Here is a 13,873-nt window from a genome sequence, read left to right on the forward strand (position 1 = left end):
CCAAGGTATTCCAATTAGCTAGAGGTTGGGCTTTTAGATAATTTACTGTGTGCTCTTAGATCCTACTGCTTAGACCTCTAGCAGTCACTAATGCCATTCAGCCCTGATTAGAGATCATTGTGCAATAGTTCTTCTGTCCACTAGATTGTAAAACTCTTTGAGTATTCTTGAGGGAAGAGGCTATTTCTTACTTATGCTGGTAAGTTCATGTGCCCTAACATAATGTCTGACACATAATAAGTAGCTGTAGCATTACACTGACTTTTTGAGCAGGGAAGGATGCAGTGAGAGTATCATTTTTGCAGATCCACTCTGGCAGCAGTGGATTGAAAGACTGGGATAGGATAATGAGGAATGATAAGGGAAGCTAATTGGGTACCCATTTCAGTATCCCAAGGGAGAATGGATAAGGGATCAGGGAAATAAATCAACAAAATGTTAAGATCTGAATCCAGGCAGCCACATGAATAAAATGGCCATGGCCACAGGGATAAATGTTCAGACAATATTACTTTTGCCTGTTCTTTTTTATTCATATGAAGTTCTTAAAACCGTTGCCCATGGTAACATTCAGTGCGAAGCTGACCAGCATTTGGGTGCATCTTTCAGATCAAACATTGATGAAAGAGCCCTGTTTCTTTTCTTTTTTTTTTTTTTTTTTCTACTGAGTCAATTGTTCTAAATATAGACTGTACAGGTTTCTTAGAGCAATAGAAGTGACTAGCACTGGATTTAAGTATTGGCAATATCTTTCTCATGCCCAAAATACAAGCAAACTTGAGATTAAAAGCATCATAACTTCAAAAGGGTAAATGGTTAGGTTTTTTTAATATTTTCTAGTTTTTATTCCATTTTAGAGCATTGGCCTCACACTTTCTCCCATGGTAGCATTATGTTGAGTATAAAGAAGAATGACAATTTAAGGAAGCACAATCTTAAAGAAGTCTTAATTCATTTAAATGAGAGTCATTACTTTCTAGAATAAATTTTGATAATAGCTCCAGTATCCATTTTTACAGCTGATTGAGAAAATTTTCTACAGATTCAATCTTAAAAGGCAATGTAAACTTCACCCCTTTTATAAAATAATGTTTCTTTCATTTTCCTAATTTTAAGGTAATATTTCACTACTTTAGAAAACTTTGGAAGTATAGAAAAGAAAGAAAGAAAGGTGTAATCTCCCATAATTTAATCTGTTAATCTGACAACAGTCAATACCTTTTAAAATTTCTTTCAAATATTATTTTATATGAACATAACTAATTTGATGGTCTTGCATCAACATAAAAGCAAAATTTTTCATCCTTTGGGTCTTCGCTTAGAGAAGACTTCTCTGATCTCTAATTTGTAATTTTATAGTGTCCCTGCCCCCACTATCCTTTTTCATAGTACATTGCTTTTTGCTTTGTAGAATGTAACAGAATTTCTAACAATGATTGTATATTTTTTATGCCATTATTCCACATATGGGTAAGATCATAGTTGTTTTCTTTGGTATTGCATATGCAACGTGAGGCAAGCACTTGGCATGTAGCACACTCTGAAGATAAATCATTTAAATATTTTTTCAGGCACTATGATATAGTGGTTTAAGGAAGCAGGCTGTGTAGCCAGACTTCCTGGGTTTGAATCTTCTGTTGGAGGCATAATACTGACCTCCTAAAGAGGTCCACATCCTAATTCCCAGAACTCTGAATATGTTACCTGACATAATAAAAAATAACTTTGTTAATAGGTGTGGCTAAGTATCTTGAGATGCAGAAATTATCTTGGGATACTTGGCAGGCACAATAAAATTGCAAGGGTCTCAATAAGAGGGAGGCAAGTGGGCCAGGATCAGAAAAGGCCAAGTAATAATAGAAGCAGAGAAAAGGAGAGAGAAAAAGAGAGAGATTGGAAGATGATCTTCTCCTGGCTTCAAAGAGGAAGGATGAGACCATGAGTGAAGGAATACAGGTGGCCTCTAGAGTCTAGAAGAGACAAGGAAAAAGATTCTACCCTAAGTCCTCCAAAATGAACCAGCCCTGCCAACTCATTTTAGACACCTGCCCTCTGGAACTGAAATAGAATAAATATGTGTTGTCTTAAGCAACTATGTGTGTGGTCATTTATTCCAGCATCAAAGGGAAACAAATATGCATAGTTTGTGTATGACTGGTCTCAGGCACTTTAATCATCTTCTCTCTGCCTCAGTTTCCTCATCTGTATAATGGAGAACAAGGCAGCATCTACCTCACAGCATAGTTTTAATCCATAAATGCATGCAAAGGATGTAGAACAGTGCTTGGCACATCCTACTACTGTATTGATAAATACTATTTTTTTAAAGTACATATTTCGAAACAAATGACACAAGAGTCAATGACTTCTTTCTAATTCTCCAACTTGCAAATGCAATCTGTCAGTGATACATTTCCCAAACTTACTTAGTTGATGAATAGGGTGTGTGTGTGTGTGTGTGTGTGTGTGTGTGTGTGTGTGTGTGTGTGTGTGTGTGTGTTTATTTAAATAATAGTCTTTAATTAGACTGTCTGGTTGGCATGTGTGCTGGGGGTACTGACAGTACTCAGTAATCCTTGCTGTCTGATTTACCTTTCGCTGCCCTCTCCTTGTCCATATTGGAGGTCACAGCTTACCCTATAAAAGCTCGTAAGGCCACCTACATATCAGCTAGAGGATCTTCTCCAGGTCACTTCACATGCCTTCCATTTGGGATGAAGATGAAGGTATTAATAACTGATTTTGTTAGTATAAAACTGGATTCCTTCTTTCTCTCGGACGTTCCTATCAGTTACCTTGTCCTCAGTTTTAAGGACCTCCCCAGCTCATCCAGATGTCACCTTCATATTGTCCTTGTCTTAGTCAGTTTGGGTTGCCATAACAAATCACCACAGGCTGGGTGATTTAACCAACAGAAATGTATTTCTCACAGTTCTAGAGCCTGGGAAGCCCAGGACCAAGGTGCTGGCAGATTCCATGTCTGGTGAGGGCATGGCCAACAGCTTTGTTCTCCAGGAAGAAAAAGAGAGCAATCTTGGGTCTCTTCCTCTATTTTATGAGGGCATTAATCCTGTCATGAGGATCCCACTCTCATGACCTAATCTAAACGTAATCACCTCCTAAAGGCCCCACCTCCCAATGCCACCACACTGGTGATTGGGGTTTCAGTGTATGAATCTGGGACAGACACAAACATTCCACCTACAACAGTCCCCTTGAATCTACAGATGATCCCCCACTTTGGATGGGCTGAAGTAGATGTTTCAACTTTAGGATGGCACGAAAAAGTTGCAGTTTCTATGTAATATATAGTATTCAATAAATTACATGAGATATTCAACACCTATTTAAAACAGATTTTGTGTTAGATGATTTTGCCAACTGTAGGCTCATGTAAGTGTTCTGGGCATGTTATTTGACTGAAGCATTCTGGTGTAGTGGAAAGTGTTCAGGGTTTCACAGGCAGAGAATTATTATTCTAGATGATCATAAATAGCTCATTATATGAGCTTGACCTAATTATTTTACTACACTGTGCCTTTCTATAAAATGCAAGCCTGGCCAGATTATCCCTAACACACTTTTGAGTTTGTTGAGACTCTGATTCTCTGAAATATGGCCTAGATTCCCAGCAAATTGTCAGTTTGGCAACATAGTTCAGTGCTTAGAAAGAGCTCAGGGCATTCAGAAGAATTCAATTTTATATTTCACAGATGGAAACTAATTGAAATTCTTTAGGTAGATCAAGTGTAACAAGAAAAGCTCTCACAGGCCTATAGCAGACCCCTGGCCCAGAACGGCTTCAGTCTGTCAACAGCACTGAGCATGTTGCAGTGAAGTTAGTAATCATCTGTCTTTCTTAGAGAAAGTTGTCACTGAGGGCAGAGTTTTGTTGGGTCAAGGACTCCAGGTTGCTTACTTTGGAATGGATCATACTCTGAATTCTGCAAATCAGAAGCACTTTTCCAATTCTCTGGTCTAGAGAAAAAGCAATAGTTCCAGAAGGGAAGTGTGCCCACCAGTAGTGGGACCTCACTGTGCCTTGTGACTTTGAAGACTTTCAGTTTTAGCCTCTACTCTGCCTGCAACTTGAGCCCCTTCATTTCCAATGGCTTCTTTCCCCAAGTTTGGAGCATACAAATGGTCTACCCTGTCTAGCTCCACTTCAGGTCTCTTCCTTCTCACTTTTATGGCATCTAATGAGGGTTACCCCTTGTTGCTTATGCCTGCTTGTGTCTATTCATTTCTCTTAAGTTCCAGGTCTATGACTTCTGCCCAAGTGGCCAACCTGAAGCTGCTCTCTCAGCAGTAAAAAAACAACCAATAGTTATTAAGATCAATTCTATTTTAATTATTTATCTATCCCATGTGGTATCCTCTCTGCCCCATGCTTGAAGCTATGGCTTCAGAAATGATTCAGATACATCCTCCTGCCTCCCACATAGAGCTGGCAAGCTCCCAGAGGAGCAGACAGATCAACTATACTTTATCAGTATGACGGTTTGGCTTTAAAAAACAGAGCTTCTCAATCTATATGTGGTGAAGAATCAATTTTGTTCCTTATTTTTTTGTCCATCTGCTGTATACTGATATTTTTGTAAAATAAAAGTGACATGGATATTGTGACAATATCAAACTGCTGCAATTGTTTTTAAATGCTTACATTCAATTTCTGCATCTTGTCATTGTGAAGGGGTAACCCACAGTTTGCAAAATAGCCCCCTTCGGCAGATGACAATTTGAGTAGCATGCCAGTGAAACAACTTAAAATGCTATTGGACACAAATGAGTACACCACTCTTCTTGGCTGGGGCATGAGTGCCATCTTGCAGAGAAACACCAAGACTCACTATTTCTTTTCAAATAAATGTATGAGGTAGAAGGGCAGTTTTGTCAGATGCATAGATTGCATAGTGGTCAAGTCAGGGCTTTTAGGGTACCCATCATCCAAATAATGTTCCCATTAATAATTTCTTATCTACTCTCCTCCCATATCCTCACCCTTCCGAGTCTCCATTGTCTATCATTCCACTCTCTACTTCCATGTGTGCACATTATTTAGCTCCCACTTGTGAGAACATGTAGTATTTGTCTTTCTGTGTCTGAGTTTTCTCACTTAAGATAATGACCTCCTGTTCCAAACATTCTTATTTTTTAGTTCTCTTCTTCCTCTAAATTTGCTTCACTGAAGGTCAATAACTATCTCCATCTTCACATCTTATTTGCCTTTGCTTCCATCAGATTGCATTAGATCTGGTCACCTCTTCCTTTTTAAATCAGACTTATGGGGTTTTTTTTTGATATGCCTTTCTTTTTTTTTTTTTTTTTTTTTTTTTTATTCTATTATTTCTTTCTTTCTTTTTTTTTTTTTTTTTTTTTAGATATTTGGTACATCTGTATGATATGCCTTTCTTTTCCTGTCCCTTACCTAATCATGGTTGGTTCCTCTGCCATGTGTTGTCCTTGTGCTGTCCTTTGACGCCTTCACAACTTCTTCAGAGCCTCTGATGATTGGGCAATCAAGCTCCCCACACAAAGGCAAACAGAGATGAACACCATTCCTTTGATATGTTCCTGTGACATCTCTTTGCACTGTCATTCAAGGCCTCTGTGATCTATTTCCCATGCAACTTTTCAGTTTTTTTTCACCACAGTGATCTAATCACTTTTGCAATGCTGCACTGAAGTTCAACTGAATAATTCAACTGAAGTTGAATTATTTGCTGTTTTTCACATGGGTCCTGCACTTACATACCTTCATGGCTATACTCATGCCTTTTTTCTCCTTCTGCTTAAAAGGTCTATCTTCTCTTTACTATTCCCCAGCACCCTGACCTGCCTCACTAGCCCATCTCTTCAAATAATACCTGTTATTTAATGCCTAATTTCAATACCACATCTGACAAGAAATATTCTCTAGAGAGCATATCCCAGTTGGAATAATTGCTCGACCTCCTAATTTCCTAATTTTTTTCATTTTACCTCTATTTTACCACTAGGTAGGGATTGTCTCTGTTAACACATGGTGATTTATAAGTACATACCTATACATGCAAACTCTCTGAGATCAGAATCAATGCATCACTCAGTTTCTAGTAAATGCCTAGAACAATGCCTTGATTTGATCTTCATTTAATTGATTGTTCATTTGCTTAAACAGACTTTTCTGAACCTATTATATACTGTCCACACCTTCCCAACCTTATAAGAACTCACCATATATTGAGAGAAATCACATAATAAACAGACAATTATCAAGCTGTTTGATAAATGCAAAGAAAGTGTTTTGCACTGAGCAATAAAGGAGATGGAGAGAGGATGCACAGCCCAGAATGAAGCTGAGCACTGTGTTGGGGAGTCTCTGTTTAGGAGGTGAGAATATAAAGATGAGCAAGCCCAGGATATGCATGGAGGAGTGGGCTAGAGGAAAGTGTTCAGGCAGAGGGGGCAGGCTTGACAAAGGATTCAAAGGAAACAATTGTGGGGTGTTAGCAGGAAGTACAAACAGGTTATAATGCTAAAGAATAAAGTTCAAGATAGAGGAATGACTACTCAGGAAGGGGGGAGATATAACTTAGCATGTATATAGAGGTAATGATTCTTGCAAACAAACAAAATGGTTTTATATTCGGGTATAAAACTAACAATACAAAAAAGTAAATGGGAAATGATATATAATGTTAATATTCAAATGACAAGTGTGACTTATTGGTACTTTATAGCTACCTGATTGCTGTTCCTTGGTACAGTTCTGGGAGTCTAATTGTGGTTTTCTCACTGAGTCTTCTTTGTATACTTACAGGTAGCTGTAATTGATTTGTTATGAATGGTTTAGAGTCCTCATGTAACCAATCATTATTTCAAATAAAGCAGTATAGTAACTGTAATGGGTTAAATAAATTTTGTGCCTCCAAAATTGACATTTACATAGAACCTCAGAATATGATCTTATTTTGAATTAGGGTCTTTGCAGATGAAGTTAGTTAAGATGACCTCATACTAGATTCAGATGGTCCCAAAATCCAATGACTGGTGTCCTTATAAAGAAATGGAGATTTTAAGCTAGAGGGACAATCGGAGTAGGAATACAGCCATGTGAAGACAGAGGCAGAAGTTGAAGTGGTGCAGGTATTAGCCAAGAAATGCCAAAGATGGCCAGCAATCACCATAAGCTAGGATACAAAGGAAGGAGTCTCCTAGAGCCTTTGTAGAGCATGTAATTTTCAGGCTTCTGCTTTTCAGGCTTGATTTCAAACTTTTAGCCTGCAGAACTATGTGATAATAAATTTCTATTGTCTTAGGCCACCTAGTTTGTGGTCAATTGTTATAGCAACCCTAGAGAACTAATATAGCAGCCTAACTAGATGAGGCATATACACTCTTTCTTAATTTGTCCTAATCATGTTAGCAATGTCTTTTCCTTTACTGCCCTAGATGACTTAATTTCTACAAAGTGCTGTGCTGAATTTCACAAGTCAGAGGCATGACAAAGTTCACTTGAAAGACTATTAATATATTTTTGTTGCTTTAAGGCACTACAATCAGGTAAATAAATCTTATTTAAGTTTAAAGAAAACATTGAGTTTTAACACATTTTTCAAGTGCTAAACTTTTAACTTCTTTGTATCTTTCTCACATAAAGAAGTTCCAGATACAGTATATATTTGTTCAGTTTTGCCCAAGTTGCTATTTCCCAAAACATATTGCTTAATTGACTAAGAAATGATATTTGAGTAGGAAAAATACCCAAGTTTTTGAATATGCATAGTGAACATTACTAAAATACGTTGTTTATAAAATAAAGGTTCTCATATTCTAATATTTTTTAGCATTATGCCTAAATATTGGGTTGGCTCTTTGGTGGAAAAGAGATTGTTATTTCTCTTCTTTCTGGAATAATAGGAGGCCATGAGTTCTGCTCAGCGAGCTTGTCATGCACATTTATAGGAAGATTCCAGGTGACACAAATTCTCTTTAGATGTTTCTGCCTATTTTTGAAAACATCATTGTAGCATTCATTTCCTTTGACAAAGATGGGAAGCTATTTCTCAGAAGGTGCAGAAAAGAGTGGCATGGCACTTGAAGTTACAATAACATCAATAATTCCTGGAAGTTCAGAACTATCTATCATTAATGTTCAAACCTTGTGGCTCAGATGCCTGACTTTCCCAATCTATGGCCAATGTCAAGACACAGATGAGTATACACACTCAATCAGAGGAAGAAAGGAACCTGGCTGATGGACAAGGGCACACATAAAGTATATGAGCAGGTTAATAATGCTTTATTCAATGAGGTAAAATTACTTGTTCTTTACCCCAGTGCTTGTATTTGACAGAGGGCCTTGATTCACCATTGCTGATAAATTGCAAGTTTAGAATGAATGCCTCTGTGCTCAGACTCTGTCATCTATTGGAGATAGATGTTTTTGTTCTTTTCCCTGGGAAGCACAGGTACAAAGTCCCTAACAAAGGCTTTAAACTTCAATGCTGTAAAGTATCAGTGTCACTTTGAACAAGGTGTTGTATATACAGAAGAGCAATGTAATCAATTTGCTGAAATAAAAAAAAAACACATATAATGCTTTAATGAAGACATAACATTTCAGTCTTTCAAGTGATTCTTTAGAAATGACTAAAGAATCAATGACTTTATCAATGACTACATAGATAAAAAAATTAATAAAAGGAATTGGATAACAATTATTAAAACAATTGGCTACTGGGACTATGTCTAAAATAGACAAAATGTGTCCAAATTTAAGAGTTACTTTTTACATTTTATTCTATAGCTTTAAAATTTAACTCTTATGAATAAAATATAACTAGGTCAACAAATATTATTGAGAATCTGCTCCATGCTGGGCACTGCCATCGATATGGGGTTTAATTAATTGTTGATTAAATTATAGAAGAATTCCTTTCATTCATTCATTCATTCATATATTCTCTCAAAAGCATTCTTTGAGCATATACTTTTTTCAAAGCATTGTGTTAAGACTTATTGCTTGCCTTCAAGGAAACTTCCAAGTCCAGAACAGAGGACAAGTAAGAAAATAATTAGTCCAAATGCAATATGATGTGTGTGTGTGTGTGTGTGTGTGTGTGTGTGAGATACATGAGATCTGGTAATAGCAGCAGAGAGAATGAGGACTTCCACTCTGGAGGAATGTATGTCTGGTGAAAGTGGCAGGGGAGGTAGAGAGAATCATGGAGGAGGCAACACTAACCTGGCATTTGAAGGAAGGTTAGAAATTTGCTAAAAGAACATTAGAGACAAAAGGCATTCCAGTGAGTGGGGAAAATGTGTGCAGTGAAAGAGAAAAAGACAGGTAACTAAGTAGTTTGATATCACTGATAGTAAGGTACAGCCAAATTGGCATGGAAAATAAAAAAAAGAGAGATAATCAAGGGTCAAGATAGATGAAGATTTAAAAATGTCCATCAAATTTGGGATTTAGAATGTCACTAATGATGTGAGAAAAAAGCTCTTTCAGTGGAGTGGCAGGAATGGAAACCAGAATGCAGTGGGTTGCAAAATTGTCTGTCCCAGGAAGGCAGTGCCTGGCTCACCTTGCCTGAACATAGATTTTTCTGGCAGATATTTCCTATTTAGTAGATGCATTCATAGTATTTTAATGAAAATACAGGAAAGGAAAGAATCTATGACTTCTGTAACAGAAAGGCACGGTTTGAGGGGAACTCCTAAGTATATTTATAGGCTCAATGTTTGGGAAGAGGTAAAGGCTCAAAATTCAGAAGAAAGAGAGGTAAACACTGGGCCCAGGAGAGGTAGTTAACAAAAAAAAAAAAAGGAAATTGAAAACACTGATAAAAGGATGAGGTTTGAAGCAGAAAGAACACATTTCTTTTTTAGGTCTGTTCACCAACAAACATCTGTTTGGCACTTTCTACATTCTGGGGACTGAAGATTTCCTTATAGAGTTCACAAATCCTAATTCTTGTTAATAGGCTTCTACCTTAACACACTGACAGTCAATTTTTATTTTATTATAGTCCAGATTAAGAAAGATATATTATGTCATGACCCAAAACTCTCCCTCTCTTTTTCTCATATGCACACACAACAAAAGTTTCATAAAACATACAACTACCACATATTTACTATATGTCATACATTGTGATAGCTTCTATGTTATTCCATTTTGTTTAAAAATAGTGGTTAATACCCACAGCATTTACTTTACTATATTTTAAAACTATTTTTATATGATGGACACCTTTAGTAGTCTGGTGAAGCCTATGGACACCTACTCAGAAGAATGTTTTTTAAATTATAAAATAAGAGACAAATTTGCAAAGAAAAGCAATTTTACTGCAATGTAGTTATCAAAATATTTAAACAAATACATAGAGAAACAAGCTTAATAACTAATCTCATCTCAAAGTAGTGAAGAACATAAAGAATATTTTGATATTTCTATAATTATATTGCAATGTGAAATGTTTTAAATTTGATTGTTTACGAAGTCACAGGTGCTACCAATAAAATTGTGGCTTGTTATCGACATTCATACTTAAATGAAATGGTAAATTCCTATTAGGTTTAATGCAAATAAAGATGGAATGTGGAATGTTCTTGGCATCTAGCTTCATGGACCTCTCTCTCCCCAGAATGCTCTGATCCATCTACTCCAGAATAAGTCTCCTACACTACTAATAGGAGTTTGAGAACTGCCTCTTTGCTTGCTATCTGGCTCATTTCCTCCATGTTTATCTTCAAACATCTTGTTCAGTTACATCAGCCTTTAGTCAAATACTTGGTGATTTTTCTGCTTCCTGTCAAGGCTTTTACGTTTGCCGGGCCCTCCTCCATCTACGACGTTCTCCCCAGGTATTTGTGGCTTGTTTTGTCATTGTGTTCAGGGCCTCATCAAATGCCCCTCCTCCTCAAGAGATGCCATCCTGACAGGCCTAGAATATGCCCCTCTCCATCATTTTCTATTTCTTTACCATGCTTTATTTCTCTCGAAAACATTCATTTACCTAATAGTGCATCATAATCTACTGGCATATTTGGCTAGTGACTTCCCTACTAGAAAGTAAGTTCTATGAAGCAAGGATTTCTTTGGTTTAACTGCATCACAGTGACTGTCATGTAGCAAGTGCTCAGTTAGTATTTCTTGAAACAGATTATTTCAACAGGCTCTGGGAAGTGCATATATGTGAGGCATTATCCATTGTGTTGGGAGCTCAGGGAGGAAGGATGGTTGTTAGAAGTGGGTATTGTCTGAGTATAGTCTTCATATCACTGGAGACTTGAGGAAAGGAGACAATGAAATATTTCAGTTGGGAAAGACGTTCATGTTGCAATCTAGACAAGATCTAAAATCATGTTTAATAAAAATAAACGGCTTTTTCAGTTATATTTTAATGTTCTTAAATTTGTATTTTCTCTCTATTCCCTAAACTCTTCATTAATTAAGGATTTTCTGAGAAGCAATCCAAAATGGGCATACATAAATAACACAGATGGCAATGTATCACATAAGCATTTAGAAAGATGAGTACCATTAACAAAGAACGGGGCAGGTGGGATTTGCATAGCATCTGTATTGATATAACCACATTACTTATCATAATGTAAATTTTACTTGTGTTTTCATTAAAATATATTAAAAACATTCAAATCAATCAAAATGAAAATGTAACCTTTGAGTCTTAACCTGCAAATCATTGATTCCATTGATTTCTCCCCCCTCGTTCAAATAGTTTTTAAATTCTTATAATAATAAGATTAGAAATAGTCATAATTTTATGCTGATTTAGAGAGCATTTCAAAATGAAATGTCAGCAAGCCATATTTGAAAATACCAGATCCAGTAAGTGATATCTGGTACTAAATACAAGAAATTGATAAAATTTTAATTAGTATCAAGTTAGTGAACAAACATTTAATAAATGGTTGTGTTAGTTTGCCCTTTATGATATGCATTCAAAGAATGCATTTTTCTATAAATTATGCCCCTTTGTCTTTCAAGAACATATAATAAAATCACAGAGATAAACATATACAGAAAAAAATACTTGCAGCTATATAACAAAAAATAATCAGGAAATAATTTATTATATACTAAAAATGTAGACATTCAAAAGAGTAAGAGGAAGATAACAACTCTTTCATTCTTTTATCCTGCAAATATTTTCTTTGAGACCAGAGCTATGCTGGATGCTATGCTAGGTGCTGCAGACATAAAGGGAAAGAGTTAGACAAGGTGCTTGTCCCATGGAGCTTATCTTCTAACGAGGGAGAAAGATAATGAACAAGCATGTAAATAAATGAGTTTAAAATACTTACATGTGCGTATGAATACAATAAAATAGATAATGACATAAAAACAGAATTTTGGTCCTCATAGATCTTTAAAGGCCCCTAGAGTAAAGACAACCTAATTTAATTCCTGATCCTATCAAGCCTCACATTTCAAAAGTAGCTGCCTGTAGAAGCAAGAATTCCTGCATTCTTTTATGCATTCTGGCCACCTGCAGCAGACAACAGATCCCATGTAGCAAAAGTTACTTGTCAAATCCACTCTCGGTCACCGGATTACTTGTTCCAATAAAATTATTTACCAGCAGAATATCCCAAATGTTCTTCATCCCCTCTAGTCTATCGATGCTGCTTTCTAGCCCCTAGAGTCAAGTCCTGTTGAATGGCCTGAAGAAACCCCAGGTGAGTCTAGTTCATTAGGGAGTCTTCTTGGTTTCCAGGTAACGTAGTCTGGAAGGTGATGGCGGATTAGTCTGGGGAAAAGGGACAGCTGAAACTGAAGCAATTGGGCAAGCAAAAATCAGAGGAATGAATAAAAAATCCCTTTCTGATGGGGTAGTCACCACCAAAATACCTTCCCAACTATTTCTCACAGTGCAAAAAAATAAATAAATAAATGGCACTTTGTAGGGAACCATCACTTGGAACATTGTCAAAACACTTTTTTTCTTCAATATTCACATTGCTTTAATATAAAGGGTTCTCTGCTCAAAGTCTAACCTAAGAAATTAATAAGAGATGCAATCAGAGGGCTATCAGGATGTTCATTTTATTGTTATTTATCATACTTGAAAATTAAAAATAAGAAAATAAATAGACCAAAATAAGAAACCGGTTAGATAAATTCATGTGTATCCTGGTGCCATATGCTTATGTATGTGGAATAATACAGAGTCATCACAAATGACATTGCAGAAGAATATTCAGTGATGTGAAAGTGCGTTGATGGTATAGAGTTAGGTAAATACCCGAAAAAGAGTTTACATATAGAATGTACAGTGCTATTCAAATTGTGTTTATGTTCATAGAATACTTACTGAGCAGATGTATAACCCAAAGTTAACAGTGGTAAATTGGGTAATTTAAAAACCAACAATAACCACTTTTTTCTTGATATTTTTCTCAAAATTTTTCAAAATTTTCTAAAGTCACCATGGGTTATCTTTATAATCAGAAAAAAATGTTATTTTGTGAAAGCATTTGCTTTTGGGTGGTATATGGTTCTTGACAAGGCAAGAGGTTCATGCTTTGACATGACATTTGAAGGTTAGAATCAATTCAGAAGTTCAGTCGCCATGTAAGGAAGATGTAGGCCAAAGGCAGAGGCACAGAAAAGAGCTAATCACAAACTCCTGTCTTTGCAGAGGAATAAGCCAAATGGTGTGAGCAGCCCTGCCTAGAAATGACATTAACAAATCACAGTGGCATTAGAAATTAGCTCCTGGGGCTTTAATTCATAATGGGAGGAAAATCAATGTGTGGGATTTGTCATTCTCTGAGGTAGGTTGGAATTTGTTCTTGTTTTGTATTTTATTGTTTTCCTTTGTTTAAAGCTCCAAGGGGGGTCCTTGAGGTGTTAGCT

The 13,873-nt window shown here is 36.4% G+C and overlaps 1 protein-coding gene and 1 long non-coding RNA gene across 3 annotated transcripts in view; both read right to left on the reverse strand.

The window, feature by feature from the left end:
* The window catches only part of KCNIP4 (potassium voltage-gated channel interacting protein 4), a 1,096,218-nt gene that overhangs the window by 422,632 nt on the left and 659,713 nt on the right, over positions 1–13,873 (reverse strand). The gene's annotated exons all lie outside the window — the stretch shown is intronic.
* On the reverse strand, positions 4,601–13,264 carry LOC142870081 (uncharacterized). Its single transcript, XR_012918642.1, has 2 exons — positions 5,408–13,264; positions 4,601–5,306 (listed from the first exon to the last, which is right to left on the reverse strand). It is a non-coding gene; the product is annotated as an uncharacterized LOC142870081 (long non-coding RNA).

This window comes from Microcebus murinus, chromosome 3, assembly GCF_040939455.1.
Source record: "Microcebus murinus isolate Inina chromosome 3, M.murinus_Inina_mat1.0, whole genome shotgun sequence".
Taxonomy (NCBI): domain Eukaryota; kingdom Metazoa; phylum Chordata; class Mammalia; order Primates; family Cheirogaleidae; genus Microcebus; species Microcebus murinus.